Genomic DNA, 26,508 nt, shown 5'->3' with positions numbered 1-26,508 from the left:
CGAATATAAACTCAATCTCAAAACAGTTTCCTGACGTTTTCAAATCAGGTATAGGCCGTTGTAAATCCCATAAAGTTTCCATTCATCTGAAAGAAGGAGCTAAGCCTGCCTTTTCTAAACCACGTGTCATACCTTACTCAAAAAAACAAGCGACAAAAGATGAGTTAGACCGCCTAGTCTCAGAAGGTGTTCTAAAACGTGTCGACTTCAGTGACTGGGCTGCGCCCATAGTCGTTGTATCTAAACCATCTGGTAAAGTAAGAATCTGTGGTGATTTCAAACAACTCAATCAAAGTATATCTGTAGATCAGCATCCTTTGCCACAGCTCCTTGACCTAATGGAAAAACTTCGAGGGGGTGTGTATTTTTCAAAGTTAGATCTTGCAGATGCATATCTACAACTAGAGCTAGATGATGCTTCCAAGAACTTGTGTGTCATAAACACACCATTTGGTCTCTACAGATATGAGACCATGTGCTTTGGAGTTGCCTCAAGCCCAGCACAATTTCAGAGATGTATGGATGCTCTGACTCAAGAACTTCCTGGTGTGGCTGCCTATCTCGATGATCTCATCATAGCTGGAAGCACAGAGAAAGAACATTGGGATAACCTAAAACGGGTATTAGCAAAACTGCAGGAACATGGTTTTCGTGTAAGGCTTGACAAATGTCAATTTTTCCAAAACTCCGTGGAGTACTTAGGCCATGTTATTGACAAGCAAGGTAAACGCCCTTCTGCTTCATCTATTGCTGCCCTTAAACAGCTGCCTGTGCCCCAAGATGTCCAGCAGTTGAAAGCATTCATTGGAAAATAACCTACTACGGTCGATTTATTCCTAATATGGCAGACAAAGCGGCACCATTGTACTATTTACTCAGAGACAGTGTACCATATGTCTGGAGTGACTCTTGCCAGCAGGCCTTCATCCAACTTAAGAATGATGTCGTTAGCGCCACTCACCTATCACATTATGACCAGACTAGAACATTAGTGCTAGCAACTGATGCATCTTCTCATGGAGTGGGTGCTGTACTCTCAATGCAGGACACTAATGGTGATGATGAAACACCAATAGCCTACGCTTCCAAGACTCTCACTGATTCTCAGAAAGGATACTCCCAGATAGAGCGGGAAGCACTCTCCATTATATATGGTATCACAAAGTTTCGTCAATTTCTCTATGGAAGGAAGTTTATTCTGCTAACAGACCATGAGCCTTTAGTAAGCATCTTCTCTCCAAGCAAGAACATACCCACCATGACTGCCCAACGTCTTCAAAGATGGGCCCTGACTCTTATGGGTTTCCAGTATGACATAAAGTACAAACACACGTCTAGGCATTCTAATGCTGATGCATTGTCTCGACTACCACTTGGTCCTGACAGCCAGTTTGATTCTGCTGAAGAGCTGGAGAGTCAAGAAGTATCACACATGCTGAGAGAAGAAGTAGAAACCCATCCGATAGACCCTATGCTGATCCAGCAGTACACTAAACAGGATCCTACACTTCAAACTGTCTCCAAATGGATTTCCGAAGGATGGCCTATAAACAATCCCAAAGGGAAAGAATTTCACAAATTTTGGGAGCACAGAGACTCCCTCACCATACAAGACGACGTGGTGGTTATTCAGAGAGATGCCAATTGCAGAGTTGTTGTACCCAAGGCACTACAATCTGCAACACTAGAGACTCTACACACATCCCACTGGGGAGTGATGAAAATAAAGCAGCTGGCTAGGCGTTACGTATGGTGGGAGTCAATTAATTCTGACATTGAGGCAATGACAGGCGCGTGTGACATCTGTAGACAGCAGGCCCCTGCGCCTCCACAACACTACACTTCATGGCCTGCATCAGAAGAGCCCTGGAGTCGCATTCACTTAGATTTCGCCGAGCCGTTTAGAGGCAAGATGTGGCTTTTGTGCATTGACGCATTCTCGAAGTTTCCCTATGTCGGCATGATGGACATTGGGCAGACTACAACTCAGCAAACAACTCATGTTCTCAAAGATATATTTAGCTTGAAGGGCCTACCAAAAACAATTGTCACAGACAACGGCCCACAATTTGCATCTAAAGAGTTTGAAGAGTTCTGTAGCCAACATTTTATTCAACATATCACTTCCCCTGCTTACCATCCATCATCTAATGGTGAAGCCGAACGCTTTGTACAGACATTCAAGAAAGCAGTAGAAAAAAACTGTGTGGGAGGAATTCAGCTAAAGGACAGTGTACGTCTTGCGCTTGCCACTTACAGAATGCTCCCTCACCCAAGCCTTAACTGGAAAACTCCTTCCGAAATGTTACACGGGCGACAACCAAGATGCCTACTCTCCCTACTAAATCCAAAAAATAAGGCTGCTCATGTATCTAAGAACACGACCACCTTAAACGCATCACAATTTGCAGTAGATTCTTTGGTGTATGCCCGCAACTATTCATCTGGCCCTAAATGGATTCCAGGTCAAGTCGTTTCTAAAGTGGGCTCTACAATCTTTATGATTTCTACTGATAAAGGACTTTGGAAAAGACATTCAAACCAACTTCAAATTCGCCTTTCAGAAACTAGCATATCTAGTGCTACTCCTGCACCAGTTGACCTGGATACAAAGTCTTCTGGTCAGCCTGACAGTACCTTAATACCTAATAGACGATACCCTCTTCGTGTTAGGAAAGCGCCTGAGCGATACCAATCATAAACTCATAACTTGTGTGGGAGGAGTGTCATATATTCCTATTTAGTTAATTAGTTTGCTATTAAGTCAATTGCTGTTTTTCTTCTAGTAGTAATTGCTGACTCATCATTTGCCCTACTTTTAACACCTGCACGATTTGCTGCATACTTTCTCTTGTCACGTTGAGCTATTATTGCTAACATGTCTTTATACACAATACACCTTTAGAGCAATTACCAAAGAAAGCTTCTCTACTAAAAAACATAACAATTATGTCCATTTAATTAAGTTATTCTAGACAAACTCAAAAAAGTGTAGGCTCCAAATGCATTGGCTAAGCAACAGAGTAAGGCATTATATACATAGGGTAACTACCAATTACTCTAACTTACACTAGACATGGCATAAATTCACACAGGTCATTTTATTATGGTCTACTTTCATCTTCAATTTTTCTGTAGCCTGTTTTACTTATAAATGATGACTTACCAAACACTTTTGCCATTTTAAATTGACAACATTTAATTTGCCAATTATACTAAAGTCTCAAGTTTGGCATTGTTTGGTACAGGCAGTCCAGTGGTCAGATTTCTGATAGCCAATGACCTGACTAAACATTGTTTTTTCTGTACTTAACCAAAAACTAACTTCAAATAATGAGTTGTCTACACCTAACTTGATGTTGAAAACTATAAACCTTTGGCTTCATCACTTTAGCTCAAATATACCTTCATCAAGGATTAACTTCATGTACAAATTACAAAGTTTTTCTCTGGTGGATTGACATGGTCAAAGGATTAACTCCATGTACAAAAAACAAAGTTTGTCTTAGATGGATTGACATGGTCGCCTGCATTTGGGCTCAAAAACCTTTACCTTTGTCAACGGGCATTATTTCAGGAAAATTGAAAATGGAGTACCTAGACTATCTTTTGTGCTACATTGTAATGACATGTTGTGACAAGTGCTTTATCATTTGATTCATAGTATTGCGGTAAATCACTGAGGCATGAAAGCATAAACATTAAATGTCTAACCAGCTTCTTATGCATAGTTGTAGTCTAGCAACACAGGTTAAATAGCAACTGCTTTGCTTCATTTTCAATAGATACAGTAAGCATTAGCTTGGCTGCAGAATATTTTTGCAATACTAGTGTCTGTAGCAGTGATATACACATTTATTTACTGACGTTATGCGTTGAAGCGTTTTTTTAAACTTCAATCATATATGTCATTTGCTAAAACAATTTTGGGTGTTGAGCAAATTGGTTTCATTCAAGTTGATACAAATGGTTAGCAAAATCAGAATGAGCCAATTGTGCACACTTGACGTTTTAGGGATTTTCCAACACGTTGAACCATGTGTTGGTGTCATTGCAACAATGCACTGAGCAACTGAGTGTCAAAAATTAGTTTATATAGCAATGATATTAGTTGGTAATTTTTGTAATAACTCTAGCACATCTTGTTTCATTTGTTTTAAAAACAGTTTATTTGTTGTACCCTTGAAAAGTGTAGGTTGCTAAGTAAAAAAGTAGTTTTGCCTTTTTGTAGCATAGCAAGTATATTATTCTTTGGGAATCAGCATATTTTTATCTAATCATTTTGTTTTTGTTATAAAAGTCATACTTCAGATCTATTACCATAATTTTTCATATTTTTGATCAATCCAAAGTTTTAAAATTATAATGGTTGTGTTGTTGGTAGGATTTTTATTGCTATTTGACCAGTGCTATCTTTTAAATTTGTCACACTCAAATATTTACATTTCTTTCATATTTTTAGGAACAGGAGACATATCAGCTCTGGAAGGCAAACTAAAGATGCTATACTCCTAATCTAGCAAAATACTGGGCATCAATCACCAAAGTAAGTGCAATGTATTTACAGAAAAATTAATTTGAGAGGCTCACACAAACGCTTCTCTTTTTGAAAATAGATTGCTGCTGGTAAATTTTAACTAGCTTTGTTAGAAGTGATAATAGGACAATAGAGAAACAAAACTTTGAAATTGCGAGTATCATTTTCAAATCATGTTGAATAGATTAAACGGCATTATTTGCTAGAGGTGAACTCATTAGTTTTCTGGTTGATGACCAATATGACAATAACCTTGGCTGATTATAGTCAAATAGGTAGGGTCTACACGCAACCATCTTTAAAAAAACACTGATCTGCTAGTATGGACCACAATATTTTAAGTAAACAATACCAACAATTAGGTTACGCAGCCAATTTTGGAAGATATTGACTGTACATAACAAACAGAATGACTATAAATGACAAATACATACAAGATGTCCATATTTCCGAGCACACCATTCAACTGCTCATTCCTACTGACATCACCTTCATTTTCCTTTGCAACGGCCTAAGAGCGGCATTTCATTATATAGCGGCTTACTTTCATCACTTCTGTTATTTCAATGTTTGTTGGTATCAACTAATACTTATTATATTCCATCAACAAATTGTAGATTGTACAAAAATATAGTAATATAATTGTGCTGTATCCAAATGGTACTATATATGGTGTGGGCTGATGAGATTTAGCGTCATTTAAGTATGTATATAAAGAGTTTGGTTTTATTGCCTGTTTCATTATTTGTCTGTTACACACTGCAAAACCATAAACCTTAACCCTTTCGCGGGCAGAGCGACGTTTTTGCCGCTTTGCGATACGGCTGCTAATGGGCAGTGCGAGGTTTTTGTCGTTTTGGTAACGTGTTTTATTATTGCAGTTTCTGGTTAGTTAAATGCCGTTTTTTGTTTACTTTTTTTACCAATAGCAAGCCACGATATAGTAGTTTTGGTTAGCCTAAAAAGTTGACTTTAAGGTTGCAAAAAAACGATCCTTTTTAGCAGAGATGAATAAATAAACTTTCGAAAAAAATTAGAAAATTGTTCTAAATAATTTATCAACTTTTATTTTTCTTGCTTCGGTTTTAGCTTTTATTTACCGATTTTTTTGAGAGTTTGACTTTAGTTTATTGTCATGGTGACTTCTAAAAGAACCTCCCGAGATTGTTCTAATAAAGCAACTACTAGTACCGAAATTACTAAGAGATTCAGAGCTGACAGTGACTTTTTAGATTTAGTAGCAAGAGATGACAGTGAATCAGGTTTGAATTGCGGTTGGAATGACTTTACATCTGAAAGTGACAGTAATGAAAAGGCTGGTAGCAGTAATGATGAGGATGTGAGTAGGCTTGATGCCAGTGCCTGGAAGAATATAACCAACATGAACAGAGATAAATCTCCTACCATTCAGAAGTTTATAGCAGTGACAGGCCCAGTATTTTCTCCAGTAGATGCTCAACCAGTAGAGTATTTTGAAAAGTATTTTGAGCCTGTCAAACCAGGAAGTACATTTATGTGGGAGCTCTTTGTTACACAAATAAGTACATGGTGCAAAGACTGTGATGTGGGCCTTTGTAAAGGAGAATGCTTTTGAAAATATCATTCGTAAATAGACAATTATTATGAAAAGCATATATTTTATGTTATACATTTTTATTTGTTTATAATATATATATATTTGCCTATGGACATATACATGTATGCATATGCACCTTTAAACATAGATATATGCAAATAATAACACACAGAAAAGTGTATGAACCTTTTACAAAAATTGATTTTTTTGGAAAATTAATTCGCCCATGGGAGGCTGATTTAGTTTTGAAAGTTCGCCCGCGAAAGGGTTAACAAATTGATTAATACCATACTTTGTGTGAAATCTAACAGAGAAACTGAAATTTAATGTTTGTACATAATTCAAAACATAAAACGCAGAAGTTATTTTTGCAAGATGAATAATTCTTTTGCAGAACTTGTATTTTACTGAAATTTTATGTTATACAAACAGTAAAATACAGGTAAATTGGAAATTTCAGTTCGAAGATTTTTCTAAACTCAGGACTTCTGCCATACAAAAATCGCAACTAAACCTAAAATTTCAATCGGTTGACTATACCATAACTGCAATATTATTGGTTTGCATCTACAAATTTTCCCTTTTTATCACTTTCACCTGTTTTCTAGTTCATGATTGCAGTAATTTTGCAAAAAAGTTAAGGAAGCGCGCTTCTTTGTCATTCATTAACAACTACTTTTTTGTTAATTCTATATAGCAAGGTCTTTACTGCAAAGGAAACTAAAAACAAATATTTCTTTCATCCATAATAAGATAGAACAAAAATGTATTTTTACCAAATTAAGAGTGCTTTCTACTTGTCTGTTGTCTACCTGGCTCCAATGATTACAGTTAGAATAAATAATAGCTTTCAACAATACTCAAAGTTATGAAATTTAGATTGGTATACTGATGATCTAAGGTGTGCATCAATTTATCACCTTTTGGGTATTTAAGTATTTCTGAAAATTGAACGGCTGCTTATGGTTTTCTGTCTGTTTTATCAACAGATCTGACAATCTACAATAGTAAAATAGAATGTCGCGCACTGCACTGTTACGCATTGCACAATTATAAACCTTATTTGAATAAAATCATATTTTGTGCAAATACTAACGGGGAAATGGCCATTAGACTGTTGTTAAGTGTACAAAGCAACATTCTTTTACGGAAATGGCACTGTTGCAGTGGCATCAGTGTTGGACTCGAATACAATATCGGTTACCATGTTAGGATTAGTAGAAAGATTATTGTTAATACAGAGTATCCTCCTGAAACCAAGTTGATCAGAGAAATATTTGCTTAGCTTATGAAATGCAGTGTAACTCAACTACAACATCAAGAAGGACCAAACTATCCTAGCTAATCATAACTTGAATAAGCATATCTAATTGGTTGTTTCAAAAAAGTGGCACTGCTTATTCGTATTGCTATTAACAACCAGTCTATATGCGTCGCTCCACTGTGTTAAAAATTGCTCATTGTGAATATTTTACCAGGGTTAACTATTCAATCATTGTTTTATAGAATGTCCTTTGTGCAGTCTTTTTTCAATTGTGTTTCTAAAGCTTGGTTGAAGTTGTTTGATTGGTGATAGTGCCGGCATGTGCTACTGCATTGAATTTGGTTTTATATTTGCAGAGATATTACACGGCTCAGCTCACACAGTTCTCTTCAGAAACATCAGTAAGTATAGCTTTATTATAGTACTATTTAGATTGTAACAATGTTTGGTGACACTATGAGTGGAAGCAACATGTAAAAGCTTTTGCAAAATAATAAGTGTTCATGTTTACAGTTATCTGTTATTAGCAGCTTGTTGGGTAATATCAGGTATTTATCCAGATGTTATGCAAGATTTTAAAGCTGGTCAACCTACCTGTTTTTTTCTATATTATGACTGAAAGACTTATCTAAAACTTACAAAATTTAACACATGTTTGTATGAAATGATACCGCCTAGTTAGGTGGATAGTAGGAACAAGAATCAATGAAATTTTCCGACAATAGTTGATTGAACACTAAAAGAAGATATCACCTCGATGTGATACAACAATTAAACGTACATTTAAAAGGCTAAATGATTGGCTGTCAAATAGGTGTGGGAAAACAATAGGTTGCGGTCAGATTTCTTCCTGCAGTGTTTGAATATTAATTTATACAAAGTGAACAAAAATGTAGTTGATCATGCACTAAATTAGTTTCATAGCCTCTGTAGACATGCCCTTATCATCGAAAAAAGGTTTTCATCTTTGAAATGATTGATTCTTAGGAAATTTTTCCCAGTTTCAACGTAATTTTATCTTATTAGTCAAATCTTTCTCAATAACTTTTTATTTCTGAGAGAACTGAATATTTATCTTATCTGCACTTATCAAACAAGAAATATGAGGTTTGCATCATAAACTTGAAACTTGATTATTGAAAAACAAGTAAATGCATTAATGAAAGGCCTAATAAACACCTAGTATAGATAAAGCACAGTTGCAGTAGTCACAATAACTGATCAAAATGAAAGATTGTTTACTAGATTAGGATTAAAAGCACAAGTAATTAGCATCACCAATAACTAATATCATTAGTATCACTAAAAAGTACTTTAACTCATTCTTTCTGAATGATTCAGCGCCAATAGCAGAGGTACCATTTCATCACCGTGTTTTGCACTCTTTATTTGTGCAATACCTATTGTAGTTCTTGTAAAAAAAAACCTTCAACATTCTATTCCCACCTATTACACCTTCAACTATATATGAAACATTAGTCATATTTGAGAAGACCCATTTATAAAGTTTCAAAATCTCTCTGACTGTTTTGTTTGGCTCACTGATTCAGCGGCTGAGAACCCGAGCTATACTTTTAGGAAACTTGAACATCCTTATATTTTGCTATAATTGTTCAATAGCAAAAACCTAGTTTAACTTGATAGGGATCCATAAAAGTGTATAAACAGTCAGCTATCTTAATCATCACCCTAATGCATTAAGAAGACCTGCATGTAACATTATATAATGACAAAAAACGCTATAACATATTCCCTACTCTAGCCCAAACCATTTTCCTTACAAAGTTTTGTTGAAGATTCATTTTGAACTAAGCTTTATACTAGACATAAATGCTGAAATTTACTGCAGACTAAGTATTAGGCACTGTGAAATGCAAGTTAAATTGAGTGTAGAAGAAGCTAGTAAAATATTTCATTATTGTTACTGATAAATATATGTTATGGTGCTTGTATTAATGCCTAAATATTTTTAGACGTTTGCAATTTTGATGCATACCAGATTTTACCTTAAACCATGCTGAGAATCAGCTACATAATTTTTACTAAACTCAAAGCATTGGCATTTCTGAATAAGATGTAGCATCAACAATACTGTTCAGTGTACTTTACTATTAGAACTTACCAGTTACTTTGACACCTATGAAAAATAAAACTGTTCATTCTGACCAAACACTGATATAGTAGTAGCAATGTTGCGGTGTGCAGTAGTTATTGTTTCTATTTTTATTGCAATGCTAAAATATATTTTAAATCAGTTTCTAAACAGTTTATTTTTATTTACATCAATTGGTAAAGTGACGAGGCAACTTATCACTTATTTAAGTTAGAAGACAAAAGAGGAGAAATTTACATTTTGCTTTGGTGATTGTCTAAAGCGCATCTTCAGTCATATTGGCAGCAACCAGACTGCAGTTACATTTCATCTGTTGATAAACACTGTGTTGTACAAGTTATTTGGCATTTAGAAAAATTATAATGAGCAAATTATTTTTTGAAGGAGGTTTTTATAATTTGAACCCAATGATATAATTATTTATTTTAAGTAAGACTTAAGGATGTAGCCTACATAAATAATGAGGAAGAATGATTTGTACCAATTAGTTGTACAAAATTGTGTACAACTAATCTTTTTGCATGCCCTGTAAAGCTTGTTCACATTCAAGTATGCATGAAAGAAAAAAGCTAACTTTGGTTGGTAGTAGAAATAAAATATATAATGTTTCAGACTAAGGTTGTTGAGCAATAAAAGGAGATTGCATCGTTGTGCTGCAAATTTTAGATTAATTTAATGCCTGGTAATGGCTGTGATAAAGTTTTCTGCTAGTGGTGCAAGTCTGAATATCAATTTGTATAAAACCCACAATAGTGTAGTGCCTTAAATGATAAATTTCTTTGAGGGATTAAATAATTTATGAATCTGCGTACAGTGGAATTATTAAAATTCGCGGATAATTAGTATTATTTATAACACTAAGAATAATATCTACTACTTCAAATTAAAAACTAGCAGCTTGGCAAAATTAGTAAACGTAGCTGAGTTCCAACCTTTTTTAAAATAGTTGCAGGGGCTTTGAGTTGAGCCCATTGCCAATGCCCCACATTTCTTTACAGACTTATTCAACGTTGTCACAAGTTATTAAGAAATCAGCATGGTGTCGCTATCGAAAAAATCTCCCTTGCTGTTCTTGACAATGATTAATGTAGTGAATGGTTTTAAAAATAACTAATAACTTACCACAAGTTTTTGGTAAGTTATGAGTTACCAGAGGCCTCCAAACTGATGAATGTTCATAAAAACCTCTCAATGCAGCCATAAGCTCATAGCTCAGCATGATCGACATAACATTTCCAGCTAAATAGAAACCTAAGCCTGTGGTATTCGCTTGAGAGTTTTTTCCTCTATTGCTAGTTGCATTCACAGATTAATTATTTGCGAATGGGATGATACCTGAATAAATTAGTCTGCGAAAATGCATGAAGTTTTTTCGCGAAGTGTTAATCTGTGAATAATTTCATCCTGTAAGATAGATCAAGTGCAAGTTGGATTGTACAGCTTCTATTGGCACATGGTTATCTTTTGAAACAAGTTTCATCTCTGAAAATATTGATTGTAAAACGATTTTTGACTGTTTCAAAGCAGGTTACTCTGTTTTATTGGTAAAATCTTTCTTCATTACTATATACTTGAGGGAACTGAATATTCGTCTCATCTACACTAATCAAACATCAATTAAGAGATGTTTCATTGTTAATACAACATCCGATTATCAAAAACTACACAAAAGCCATCAATGAAAGGCCTGATAAACACCTTTTATGAAATCGGCAATAATGCAGTAATCATAATAGCTGATCCAAACACAAGAATGATCACCAAATTAGGATCAGGAATGGAATTAATTATTAGCACTAAGCGCTCTTTTTATCCAAATTATTCTGACGTCTTCCCTGATTTTGTAAAATCGGTGTAATCTGAGGCAGCATTCCAAATGATCAAACATTTCTAGGTAATCATATTTTAATAAGATGTTAATGTTTAATTAATGTTTTTAATTGTTGGCACTGCTTATTTTCATTTCTCTTACCATCCAACTTGTATCCTCTGCTCAATTGTATTACTAAACTGTGTAAATAAACTCAATATGTAAAGGCCTGACTCCGGTAGCTGAGTCGGTTTTACCACACTAACCGGTAGATGTAACCCAAACTCCTGATCCACCTTATCTGAGGCCTGCCTGACCCGTCCAAAGAGTCAGAGCTAGTAGAAATATGTTTAGCGTTCTTGCCTCCTTAAAATTCATTGGATACCTAATTACATCATAATTGTTTTTCTTGTATTAGAAAACTTAACAATAAGTTTGCAGTGAACTTATTAATAGTAACCTGATACAATGCATAAAAGATGAATTACATAATTTACAGTGGTAAAATATATAACAGTATTTCCAACTAATTTTGAACTCTTGTAGCAGTATTGAGAATACTTTGTTCGGACTTATATCTCATCACTCTGTATCTTTACATGTTTTGCTGTTTTGTTTTGTTTTTGTATTTCTATTGACATCCAACTTACATCTGTTGCTCAATTGTACTGCTCCTCTTTGTAAACAAACTCAATCATTATAGATAGCTTAAAAGAGGTAATCAATCAATCAATTGATCAATGATCTAAAAAAAATCTTCGTACAGATTTATGCTGTGGTTCTTTTGGAAACTTGCCGAAATTACTTGAATGTTGGTGATGCAGGTATGCAAAACTGCATTGACATGTTTTACAATTGTAGGAATGCTGTGTGACCTGTAGACATACCACCAAGCTCAAGCAGTACCTATGGACAACATCAGTAAGTATTGCTTCATTTTAGTACTGTTTTATACTGCTCCTGATAGGAGTAAGTCGTGAAACCTCTGGTAGGATCTTAAGTTTTACTGATACTCAAAAGAATGACTTGAACTCACTTGCTAGTAACAATAAACGGTTTTTCCAGATTGTGCTATACTTATAAATGTCCAAAAAAAGGCAAAATTCACTCAGCCTTATTAAAACTGTAATTTGGCATATATCGCTACATAACATTCTCAGTTGAGAAAATACATATTAAGTGAAAGCTTATAGCACATGATTATGCAAACTTGTAGCAAGCGGCAAGAAAAATTTATGTCTGAGTTTACTAGATAACTTCAAGTTTTTAAGTACGATACAAGTGGAAAGGAATGGGAAAAAACGAAATCTTATCATGCACCTTGTACAATGAAAAGTTGATTTTGTTATTTTGTCATTTATGTTTTTTGGTCATTCAAAATACAAATTTTAATTTACCTTCTATCACTATAAATTATATATCGTTTATCATATACATATGTATCAGTGTAGAAGTAGATGCATTAGTTTGATTGTGTAACACTCTGAGTGAAAACATCAAAATATTTAGTATGTTTGTATCTACTTATCTTTGCCTCTCTTTTGGTCTGATTAGTCTAGACTTAGCTTTTTCAACAACGATGTGACAAAAGTGTGTAACTACCAAATTATTTGTATCAACTTTCCTAAATTTTTTTCATGTTCAACAATAGTTTTGGTAAAAATAACAGATCCATCACTTTAGTCTGAACAAATTTTATTACGGGATAATGCAAATTATTTGTTAGGAACAAGATTTATGTTAACTATCTTAGGACACTTATATTTTGCTAGTATTTAGTTTCGTGAGTAGCACACAGAGTAAAATTTCGCTGCAACTTAATTTCATGGCTCTGATGAGTTCAAAAATATAGTGATATGAAAATAAATGCAGTGAAAAAAACATTACATTCCTCAGGTCCAGTTTGCTAATAAAAAAAAATTCTATTTGGGACTAGTTCGTATTTGTAAACCACAGGTTAAAATGTGTGAGTGAGATCGACAATTCAATTTGATCACTTGCTGCCCTTTGTTTCTCAGACTATCAATGACGTCTATGTCCTTCCTGCTGTGACTTTCACACTCGAATCTTAAGAAGAAGAAAATAGATAGGTAACAACCAACTTCACAACAAAAACTGTATAACCCTTACGCTGCCATAAACGCATTTATGCGTTTTCTAGGGGCCACTGCCATAAACACATTTTTGGACTTTCTCAGCAATTGCGTGGTAACCCGATTTTATTATTCGTTGACCACGTAACCCACGGTCTTTAAGAGTTTTATCAAATTGACAGTGTGGTCCAAAGATTTCTCTATAAAGTCAGCCTAAAAAAACAAAGCAATTTTGAACTTTTGTTTGAGAATCTCTAATCTAAAAACAGACATTTTTCTGTGAGTTCACTAACTACCCTGCACGAGTCGTAAAACAGGTAATTAGTTGTTGATGACATAATAGCCAACTTAGATTTTTGTGATTATACAGATAATTAAAGTAGAATTTAAAAAAAAAAATCCTGTATACATATCATGAAGCAATATCCGCAATTTCGGTAAAATGGCTGGCAATAGGCCGGTAGCGAATTTGTACATGGTTGGCAGTGAAAGAGATAATGTGGTTGGACCTGATGAGGATTGATATTGTTTTTGGTTAGTGATAAAATTCATCATTACAATAACTATTCTTCAATTTTATGACTTCACTTACCATACTTTCATGCTCATCAGTTACAAATTAGGTGACTAAACTGGTATAATCTTAATTTGCTGTGCCATGCTGCTCAGTCGGTGTATTAGCTATATTGAGTTTACCAGAAATTTCCCATTGAGCCCAACCACACACAAAAATTGCCTGCATTTCTAATATGAGGATTTTATTGTGGATATCATTGAACAAAGCTGTTTAACTTCGCATTTTCGCTCGTTTTTTATGATAGTTTAGTTTCGCTCATGAAATTTTCCTGAGAGGACGACAAAAACGCGAAAGTTAGATGACGCGAATACATAATTATCTTAGGGTATACATAAAAGATAACGTACGTTGGATGCCTATAATAAGTGTATAATGAAAAGTAAGTTGTTCGAAACGTATTATATAGCTGCTAATTTTTTCTTTAAAATGAACGCTCCGTGAGCAAAATTGCAAGTAATTTATTTAGAACATTTTACTTCACAAAAATGCAAAAAAATTGGTGTTTTCATGCAGACAACAGTGTAGCTTGGCCTTTTTGCATTTGAATAATATTTCTACCCTCATTCAAGATTATTAGTTTAATTTTTAATTTATTCGGAATTTATTGAACAAGACTGCCCATATTCTAACTGTACAAAAACTGGTTATCACCGAAGTTGCTTTTAAACTTTTGTGAAAATGTAGTTGATTCCCTTCAGTTTTACCATACGACTGTTTAGTTATTGATTTTATGTTAAATCCTTCTCACTAACAATCAGCAAAACAAGCTTGGAAGGATTGGAAATTAGAGGTTTCTAATCAATTGGAATACACGGGTGTTCAGGAACCAGATGTGGTTTCAAGAATATTATTCAGTTTGCTCTAGCAATAAGGCATAGCAGGTACCTTGATTACTGGCTGCATTTAGCAGCGCCAACAAATCACATATTTGTTCATTCTGATCAGACAATCTTATAAGTGTGGTTAAAAGTCTAGAAACTTTGATATGTTAAAGCCTAAATATATTGCAAGTGTTAAAGAACTGTCACAAATGATCTATTGAACTGAAAGAAATATTGATGAGTAACCTATTACCACCATAATATGTTACGGCAATTTAAAATTAATCTAGTAAAAGAAAGATTAACTGTGAACAACAATGCTTTCTGACTGCATCCTAACAATTTTTGTTTAAACTCCATAAACGTAGGTCAAGTGAAAATATCTGTGACTCAAGCAGACGTTCCACAAATAGATTGTCTTTTCTTGCCACCTCATGTTCATGAAGTTACGTCGGTACTCCAATTAGCTTTATATAATTGTTTAACTACGGTTGCTTACCATTACAGGCAACATCAATTTGATCAAATACTTGTGAATCTATATGACCTAGTAATCCCAAAGGTATTGGTAGCTGATGCCATTAAAATAACTAGAAATACTATGACAAGAACGTGCATTCAATGATACTACATGATAGGATTGAGGATGGCTGTCATATTGACTTCAAAATCAGTAGAACAGTTTAATATTTTAAAACATTATGCATGAGGGCTTAGCGCCTGGTGTTTGAATAAAACTAAACTAGAAGTGATTACACAATAAAACTCCAAAGGACAGCGGCTGAAAAGAGTAAAAATAAAATGTTTTCTACATTAGCAGCAATGCATTAACAACTATTTTAGGATAACCTTTACACATTCCATGAATTTGGAAAAAGATCCTCATCGGTTCGCAACGTTTTAAACAACATTCAACCTTTGCATTCAACGCCGACGACTGATGCCAGCAGTCGGGTTTCAATTCAATTTCAATAATCTGGCTATCCTGTAACTGATATACGTGCAGCCTATATAGAGACCAGGCTTCAATGCCCTAAATTTCAGAGCATTGTTTCATTTAACCCTCTTCCACTTGAGAGGTGTTTGTAAAGGTTATCCATCTTCAAATCATGAGCTTTAGGAATTTGGTCATACTATGTTTCAAAGATGCTGGGATTCATCGGCTGAATGTCTCTGCCTCGTTTTGGCGTCTCCTGATTTATTAAATGATAACACAAAATTATTCTTGATTACTTTTCTTAGAATGATTGTTCGACTGAATAAGCCAACTATCACTCCTAACAAATTTTAAACCTTTGGGTGGGTAAACACGCCACAAAAAACAACTGAAAGTTGTGCAATTTTACCTTGAAAAATATGTAAAATCAATACAAAATTAACATGCATGGCTCAAACTGAGTCTTAATTGCATTAAAATATATTTTGAACATAATTATTTGTTTGTATATGTACCACGTCAAAAAAGCAATTACTCTGTACAATAGTCTCTGTGAAAAATGCTTGAAAGCCATCTTTTTAGCAGCCCCAAACGCCACAGCATAGTCAACACCAGTAGCATTGTCATTGTCCGAGCTACCACAACCATCACTTTTCGTTGTATATTCAAAGTCTTCAGAGTTTACATCAGCACCATCATCTGAGTTATTATCAAACCAATCAGACAAAAGATCTTTAGCGATCGCCGGATCTGATAAATTTCTAAGTTTACTTTTGAACTTCGAACGGCATGTCGACTGGTTTTTCCAGCTTCCAGTTTTTCAAAAGAGCCACTCGCGAGTTTGTGGCACAAGGCAACACCTCTCAAATAATCGTTTCCAATGGTATTTAAGCGACTAATATTTTGACGGTAATAGTTGACACTCACTGGCATTTATATCCTTTGTTTATTGTTACTAGGCGACAGCTTTTTTAATGTCTACTGAAAGTGTAACAAAAGTCGTTTCTCCATGGAACCGACGAACAACAGCTTGGTCGTTTTTTAGGCCAAAGAGTTAATGCATCATTAATCAACTACAATAGATTTACTTTCTATCATGTACAGGTGTAAGAGTGCGCAAAAATAGCATTAGTTTGATTGTGTGACACTAAGAGTGGAAACATTGAAATGTTTAGTATTGTATATATCTACTGAACATTGCGACTGTACCTGTCTGAATATTGTAACTTTTCTAAGAAAAGTCTACAGAAGACATAGTGTTAACTTTTTAACCAATATGTGACAAAAGCATGCAAACTACCAAGTTAATTGTATCCTCTCTCCTAAATATTTTTTATCTCCACTAAATTTTTATATGATCAACATTGATTGCAGTTAATGTAGCAGATCAATCATTTTAGTCAACAAATTATCTTACAGGGTTTTCTTAAATATCGGTTATGAACTCATTTTTTTATTAACTAGACACCAAATATAAAATATGCTGGATGCCTATAATTAAAATAGTGAAAAGTACATTATTTAAAATTGAGCTATTAATTTTAGCTCTGAGGTAATTACTCTGCAGCACCATTGAATTTTAAGCCACATAAGCAAGTTTCAACAAAATTCAACACAAAAAATTTCATCGTGGACAATTTTACACAAAAAGGCCCTACACATTTTTACTTCTTTTATTACACTTCTTATTGCGATTTCTGTTATATCGTGTTAAATCTTTTTGTCATTTCATTATAAACTAAACTTCTTTACTTTTCTTGTCTTTGTTTTTTTTTGGCTTTTATGTTAAGTTTTTTGTGTGCTGACAATGACAAACCTACAATGGTGTATAGATTACAGGTTGCTAACAAAGTAGAATGCGGGAGCATTCATGTGCCAAATTTAGCTTCGGTGGTTTTATTCACTTTGCTCTAACAATAAGAACTACTAGCTACTTAACCCTTTTGCTACCGAAAGCTGATGTATAGGCTCGGGTTATCTTCTCGTCGTGGCCAGAAGGCGATACACCAGCTTTTAGACAGATGTTAGTTTATTTATAATTACGCAGCCTTTGCTTTAGATAGACCAATAAAATTTGGTCTCTAAGAAACCAAGCTTGTTGGTATAAATTCAATATAGACTAATGAGCAGGTCTCTATCTAAGGCCGACTGATTATCAAGTAGAAAGTTTCCGGCAGAAAAATCAAGGACAAAAAAGGAGATCAGTGAGCGTTTAGAGCTGTAGAAGCTTCTAACAAGAGACAGCCATTGGAACTCCAACAACTCTATTTTGAGTGATTCTGACTAATAAGCGCAAGTATTTCAGGTTAAAAATGTTAATAGTAACGGAATATTGTGGCATTGTGGAAGATTGATCATGGCTTTCATATTGATTTCGCAACCAGGTGACAATATGATGTATCAAAACATGACAGTTTGAGGCTTAGACCTTAGTTTTTACATAAATCATTATTAGTGGTGATTTAGTAACTCAACTGCTAAGGAAAGCTGCAGTAAACAAAATTTGATTAGCATGGATTTTAAGTAGCAGCACAGGCCCAATGGTCAACCTCAGCCAACCTTCAGACGTTCTCTGCAGTTTATAAGAATCCTGTTCAGTTACACAAGGTTTTAAACAACATTCAACCTTTGCATTCACCGCTGACAGATGACGCCAGCCCTCAGATTTCAATTCAATTTCAATAATCCAGCTATCCTGTCACTGATACTTGCAGCCTATATAGAGATCAGGCTTCAATGAGCTAAATTCTAAAACGATGTGTCATTTAAACTGCTTCAATTCGAGAGTTTTTGTAACAATTACCAACCTTCAAATCATGAGCTTCAGGAATTTGTTCAAAATTGATTTCAAAGACACTTGTTTTTATTAGCCGAATGTTTTTACTTGCTCGGTTGAACTCCTGGTTCAGTAAAAATTAACGCAAAATTGTTCTTTTTGAAGTCAAACATGATTACTTTTGCATGTATGAGTTTTCAGCTGCATTAGTGCAGCTTTGTTTATTAGGAGGCTAGAAAAAGTTTATAGCGGACTAAACATATCGATTTTTCTCCGAGTTAATAAAACCAACTTTTCTTAATGGTCAAAAAACTACTATATTCACCACTTTAGCTAAAACCAGTTGTGTATTTCGATTTTTTTATACTCTAGATGGTAGAATTATTTGTGGGTTTTTTCATTTTTTATTGCTTTTCACAAATCTTTGTATTTAGCCCTCAAGCTAAACAATGTTCAAAAAATTTTAAATTAAACCTCTTGTGGAACATTATTGATATCTCAGCACTAACTGAAACAACATCTTTTGATTGTTTCAACTGGCTGGTTAATTTTACCAATAACATCATAAGATATATTTTGTAGCTTGAAAAAACATTACATTTATGCGCAAATTTGAGCGGTAGTGTTAGTCTACCTTTATTTAGTCGCATGCTGTCACAGTGTAAAACTACTCAATCATGTCGTATTATCAGATTAGAACTTTATTGAAGCAAGGTAAGCATGGCATAAAACTACCACAGGTGTTGAAATTGAACACTTTGCTTAGGCTAGATTGCCACTTTGCATCAATGGAAGTCAAACTAATACTTCCGCTCGCTGTGAACTGCGAGAAGTATGTTTAGAGTTGTTGCTGCGGTATAATATGGTGAATACCTACAGTAACTATACTGTATATTAACTGATGTTCTTGTACTAGAAAACTTATTAAAAAATGCCATGAAAACCTGATTTGTTTTGATAGAGTACATAGATGATAAGTTGTACAATTTGGTTTAAAAAAAACAGGGTTTATTATTGAATTTATTATTGAATTTATTATTTATTATAGAACTAATTGTAGCAGTATTGAAAATATTTTCTTTTTCCTTTTATCTCGCTGCTGTGCTAGCGTATTACTCTTATCGTTTTACCAAGTTTTTGATCTTAAAGAAGTAAAAACAGATTAACATAGTCAATTGCGCTCTATGAATATCAACATATGAATATTTTATAATTGTGCTTGCTTAGTAAGACACTACCCAACTTTCAGGAATATTCTGTAGCAATTCATTTAGTGCTGCATTACCCAGCTGTGACAATATCCTGCAGTAGTTCACCCAGTACAACACTAATCAACTAAGTGGAATATCTTGATGGAATTCACTCAGTATAAAATTATTCAACTGTGAGGGATATCTTGCAGTAATTCACGAAGCATGACACTAGTCAACTAAAAGGAATATTTATTCGGTAGTAGGCTAATTCACTAATTGATGTTTTTTAATTGTACCGATCACTGTTCCTTTTTCACAAAACAAATCAACATGGTTTATTGACTATTCTTTTATTTAACTTTTTGAAATAGTCTTTATTACGATGCATTGTAGCAAGGAGCTTCTACTCTCTCCTCCTGAACACATTCCTGCTTACGATACATTATATCAGCGGCTTTTATTGATTGCTCAATAAATCAGCAGTATGAAGAGTTAGTGCTGTCAAAGTGTATAGCTAAATTATATGGTTTTTTACCGGCTGCCTGTTTTTGGCTCCTTGACTGAAAAATTCCTTGAAACAATTTTAAAACAGTACAAAAAATCTGACATGTTGCGAGACCCTCTTAAATTTTAAAGGGTCTTAAAAATAAGATAGAGCTGTTCTCATTTCTTCTTGAATACTGAACTACTATGCTGAGATCTAACACTTCTTGCCGATGGAGAGTTTAGTAAAATAATTAAGTGGTGTATGTTTATTGCCATGATTCCATGTGGCAGTCAAGTGAGGCTTGTAGTAAGTACCAAACTACTAAATACTTTTTTTGGTTTACCGCAGTAAAATATATACTCCCTGGTCTATTTTAGAATGTCTTTCACTTGACAGCTACATTATCACATTATTCTTTGAAATTTAAAAAAAATTTAACATTTGGCAAAAACACTAATATTTTTGGCAATCCATGCTGGTAGCAAACAATTTATATAAACAAAATAATTATGGAAGTTTAACGGTTTCACTCTGGTCCAAGCTAAGTTTTATAGCACTAGTTCTGGTAATTTATGCTTTTTGGCCAAGTGAGTAATTAAATTCATCAAAATATCTCTATTTTATACAAAATTATGGTGACACATGCTTTTTCAGGTCATCGCTTTGTTTCATAACAAGCCGAGTAAAGTTTCATGAAGATTAGCATGCTCTGTATTATCAATTTCATCTAAGACAATTTATTCAACAAATTAAAAAAACAGTTTCAAGGCGTGTTCCCTGTCAGCAACAATAATTAAAAATAATATAAAAGTTAATATGAAATTAATGTTTTAACATAAGTCTTCTGTTACTACAGCAAGGTGAATAATGTCTCTTCTAGTTGAATCCTATAAATTAAAGGTTTATAATTCTCACCCCCATTATATGAGCTTAACTTCTCTTGGAACGCCTTTTCTTGTGATTCTATTCTGTCTGATTTTTTGTTATTAATACTCCCTATCTTGCTTTCAACTACAATAATAGTGTCTGTTATTCACTTTTTGTTTGGCTACTAGAGAGGAAGTGGCGCAAGGTAGTCAGCAGAAGACCAGTTACAATCCCAATTTTATTTTCTTCATTGGGGTGCTTACTCAAGCATGTGACAATTGACTGCGTGTTTCAACATCATCCCTTTTATAGCCATGTCAGAAGCACATTATTTGTATCTCTAGTTCTTCTGGGAGTGATTATAACAAGTAAAGTCGAGTATGTAGCCTGCATGATATAATTAGTCTGGATACTCATCAACGCTAACATAACAAAAGAGATCATCATCATGTGAGGTTTATTGTAATTTGTGTAAACCATTCAGCAAAAACGTTTATTATTACTGCTTCAGAATTTAAATATTTTGCTTGTTTCAATGTTTTGAGACAATCAAGTACTTAGTAAAGTGTAATAATTGACAATGCCGCGTCTAGTTTGTCATAATTTCAGAACAATGTCTTTGAAAAAGATTTTGGTACTGAACTGAAGGGCAAAAGTTTATAGTTCTTGATATCATTAAAAAAGGCCCCAAATGTGTTGCAAAATAAGTTTAAATATATATATATATATATACATATATATGTATTCATATACATATATTTTATATATATATGTATTTTTATAAAAATATATATATAATATAAATATATATAAAATACATATTTTTATATTTTATTGATTTTTACTACAAACACGTCTGATGAGTGCATCGCACAAAACAAAATTGCAGCGCAATTTCTAAAAGTTTACTTTCTTCGTAATATTTTTTTAAAAATATATTTATAAATATATCTGTGTAAATTTATATATAAAATATATATGTATCTATTTACAGCCTCAATGAAATTGAGCAGATTTATGATAAACTAGACAGTAGAGCAGATGTTACCAATCTAAACAAACGTTAGTAAACTTTCAGATTAGTCAGAAAGCATTTAAAATTGTTTTTCAAAATTTCTAATAGTATTTATTACTGTAACTAATCTGTCCAGGAGTAATGAGGTTTTAAGGTCTGGAAAGGTGTGAGCCTGTATTAAGAGAACACTAAAAATAACAATTCACAGAGTTAGTTTTCTCAATGCACATTAGGTCAATGTTGCCCTAGTGACTACCATAACATCCTTTATTTGAAGGCAACGGTACTCTATTCTTAAACCCATTATTTAGTGTGGTGCTTTATTAGAAGGTCTGTTTACGCAAAGAACCGAGTTGATTTTTTCAAATATCTAGTCGGACTATTGAGAAAAAACCCTTCCGCGGGCAAAACCCATGCTGTCTACAACATGCACTCTTCTGAGGGCAAAGCGACTTTAAACTTTTGGGTGGATGAAGCTTGCTAACTTAACCCCCACTTGTTTCAGATTTATAAATAAATAGGCATGGGAAAGCTGATACATGTCTCTACCAATTGATATCTAGTGCTTGCATTTAGCCTACAATGGTCATATTGCCTATGTTTCTATTGGTTGGTGCTTTAAAGTTTTTTGCTTCATTTTTAATTCAAAAATATTTTTTTTATTTATAACTAAATATTCTAAGGTTGCATAAAAGCTCATTATATTTATTGATATTTTAGCCAAAGTTGCAGCTATAACTGACACACATAATCCATTTCAGGACAGGACAGCTGGATTTTCTATTACACACATATATATTTATGTGTGTAATAGAAAATGAGTTATGCACGTTGATCTGTTAAAAGCTGAGTTCATATTACCGCAATGTTGCAATAAAATAATAGGTTATAAATCTGAAAATTTTACGTTTTTTATTAATAATGATTATATATTTAACGCTACACATCTACATTTAAGAACAAGTACAAAAAACAAACTATATTTATAATGCACTCAGAAACAAAATTTAACCTTTGAAAACCAGAGTTTACATTTTTATACAAAAACAGTAGCATCATTTGCTAAGCCAGTTGCGGTCTGTTTGTTTTTCTTCCTGTATGCACATATCAGTGGTTCTTTTAGGACCATTATTTATTATTCTAGCTGTGCCATATCTTCCACATTGTTTTATGGCTCTAACTTATTTTCTATGCAACTGAGTTATTCATAATTATCACGCAAACAATTTCTAGCATAGCACAATGTTTATACAATGTACTTTAGAGTACATGTATACACTTCTTGCATGAATAAAATAAACCATGTTTAATCTAACTAGTCTCATAATTTTAGCTGAAAAGTGCACAGTTGCCTAGATTCCATCATACATGTTCAAAACAAGTTTTCAGGTGCATCAGTGTATTCTAGACCGATTTGTCATCAAAGTGTCTAGACCGAGTTAAAAAATAACTACCAATAGTCTGATACAGGTAAAAACTATATATATTGTGTTCCATTCAAAGTTTTAATAAAACCAACTGTAGTCTTGCCATTGAAAACCAGTTTTGATTTAAACAGAAACGATGAACAAATTGGTTATTAATGTAGTCAAGTCATTATTAGTATAGTTTTGTGGACATCTTTCCACTGATCACTTGCTATTATGAGTTTGTAAAGATAAAAAATTTCAAATAGCATTGGTCAAATAAAAGTGGTATTCAAATGAAAGCGCCGTTCACCTAAAGAATGCCACGTTGTTTTCCACCTATTTTTCCATAGTAGTGCTCTAATAGAAGTGATGTACAAATAAAGATTGCATTGAAAGGTCCTGCCAACATTGATATGGTGACCATAATTTGACTTCTTTTAGTCCTTTGACCGACAAAGCCACAAATCAAAATTTACAATTTAAAAATAAGAGTGCAAACTTGCATTGCCTAAAATATAGATCTATAACTTTTATCTCATTAATTTTTTGTCAGTCTGTTTTTCTCTTCTCAAGTAAATATTAATAGTTTCATTTCTTTTAAAAAGCTCTATATTGAAAATGATTTTCGCTGCAAAGATGTTAGTATAGTATTTAATAATTAGTATAGCATAAGTGTACTATTTATTATTTTACCTCTAATTATTTTTAGGTTATCGTATCAAATACAGAGTCTCTGAGGAGCCTGAGTGGTGTGATGGATCATTTACCACTGAAGAGCTCCTTGACAAGATTGGCAATGACTCAATAGTCGCATTGGAATGTTACGGCGATGTTCCTCCTCTCCAAAACATTGCTCCAAATCTAAAGGTTTTGGCTGTTAGAGACCCATATTGCAAACCAAAGCTGAGAGAGTAAGTGACTCTCAACTTTCAGAGCAGCTTATAGACATTTAAAGCAACTGATGAAGGTTTGAAAAGTTAGAAAAAATGACAAAAAAACATCACAGCATCGTCAATAGATTTATAGAAAGAATTTTTCTGGAAACTACTAAAATTAATGAACTAATTATTTTGTGTATCCATCTTTGGATACACAATATGGATTCTATTACAATCCGTGTTTCCATACAACCATTCTACATATAAAAATGATGAGCTATTTAAATATTATCACCAACTGATTATTTGGTGTATTCGCTTTTTAAGCACCTAAAACATCATAAAACATTAATCAGGCATTCCGATCAATAAGCAATTGCTGTTAAATTTCTATTTGGTTTAGTATCTGCCTTTGCTATAAATAGTCTGACTTAGAATTTGGATTTTAAAAGAAACATAAACAATTTTATACACACCCGAATGATTTGAAGTTACTTAAACATTGCAAAAGTTATTGATAAGAATGTATTAATAAACTCATGCTTTGTGAAAATTTTCATCATTGTTATGATCTCAGTTTAAGATTAAATATGGGTCTCAAAGATATTTTTTTCACGTAAACAAAAATGCAGCAACTGGCTAGGTTGTTTTTGTTCAAAGTCACATTTGGTTTACTGCACCTAATGTAATTTCATGTTTGTTACTGTTTAGAGCTGTACATTAATTGTCTCTAAACAGTTTAACTAACTGTTTGACATTAACTTTAGAAACACTGTATTTGGTTCAAATGTTCATGACTTTAGAATCACGATAAATTGGATTGATACTGCAAAAACCAAGGTTGTTGTCAGCTCTTTATTATTATCTGATAGTAAGCTGATAGTAATATATCTAAAGTAAGCTTACTCATAATTTTTTATCCAGTTTGTCTTTTTCATAATCATTGTAACATTGTTTGACTAGGTGTCAATTAAAATGAGAGAATAAATTGCTGCACAATTTTTCAAAGTGTTGCAGTCCTATTGAAAGATAAACTTGATTCAAAACTCAAACCCTGGTCATGGTTTGATAAACGGTCAAATAGCTCTCAATAGGTTTTGTGAACATAAAATTTATGTTTTTTTGATTTTTGACATGAAAACTACTTTTTATCTTATTTCCAGATATAATATATCTTCTTGCGTGGAAAAAATTGATATCAATTGTCATTAAAAGTGCCAGTTTATAGTAAAATTATTGTAATCATAAGGAGCAACAGATAAGAGGAAAAAGAAAGGTGATCGATACAAACCAACAGCTCAAACACCAACCAACAAACAGCTCTTATCAGTTAATATGGTCATTAAAATAAAAGGTTTTTTCTTCTCAAAAGGCCAGAGGCCAAAAAAATTAAAAATGAATTGAACAATTTACATGTAATTTATACTATTATAGCTTTAATGTTCCTGGAATGGAATAGTTATGCTGTCGGATTGTCTACTGTTACAGTAGTTTTATTTTGTCATTGTGTATACTAATGCAAAGTATGTTTTTGATTTACATATATTAATATTTTTGCTGTACATTCTCAATTTTTCTTAACCCTCGTGTCATATTTTAATTTTGTCAAACCATTTCAACGAGGCAACTGTTAATCTAGGTCATAAGAACATTCATAATATTTTTTTATCGGTTACTGGATTCAGGCATGTTTTCATTTTGTCTTTGTCTTTACGAGTGCTATGTTTTAGAAAGTTTTTTACAGTTGAATGATATATAATGATTGTTACTGATAGGCTAGAAGTGTTTAGTTTGTATCATCATTAGTTTGAAAACTTGGTGCTAGCTGACACATCCTCGTGTGATAGTCATTACTGATAAAACCAGGTCAACAAGTTAAATTATTATTGCTGTAAAATTATGAGTTGTATGGTAACCATGATAGAAAGATTTGAAAAGCTTGAAGTTTTTGTCATTATTTATGATTTACAGTATCTCAAAGTCTACACAACTAGAAGAGCTTGACCTTTCTACAAATAACTTTTCTGGTGGTCTACCAGATTGGGATGTTAGTTTTGGTAATCTAAGAAAACTGGCATTTCTGCGATGCGAGCTAGACTTGCCCAAAGAAAGGTGAGTACATCTACAGACTGAAAACGCTTCCAGCTATTAGTAT

General features: G+C 33.5%; 1 protein-coding gene across 1 annotated transcript in view; it reads right to left on the bottom strand.

Annotated features, from left to right (window-relative positions):
* The window catches only part of LOC137398569 (uncharacterized), a 237,926-nt gene that overhangs the window by 67,105 nt on the left and 144,313 nt on the right, over positions 1-26,508 (bottom strand). The window lies entirely within an intron of this gene.

Source organism: Watersipora subatra, chromosome 6 (genome assembly GCF_963576615.1).
Source record: "Watersipora subatra chromosome 6, tzWatSuba1.1, whole genome shotgun sequence".
NCBI lineage: Eukaryota > Metazoa > Bryozoa > Gymnolaemata > Cheilostomatida > Watersiporidae > Watersipora > Watersipora subatra.
Note: the sequence above shows the minus strand (reverse complement) of the source record. Positions and strands in the feature narration are given on the sequence as shown.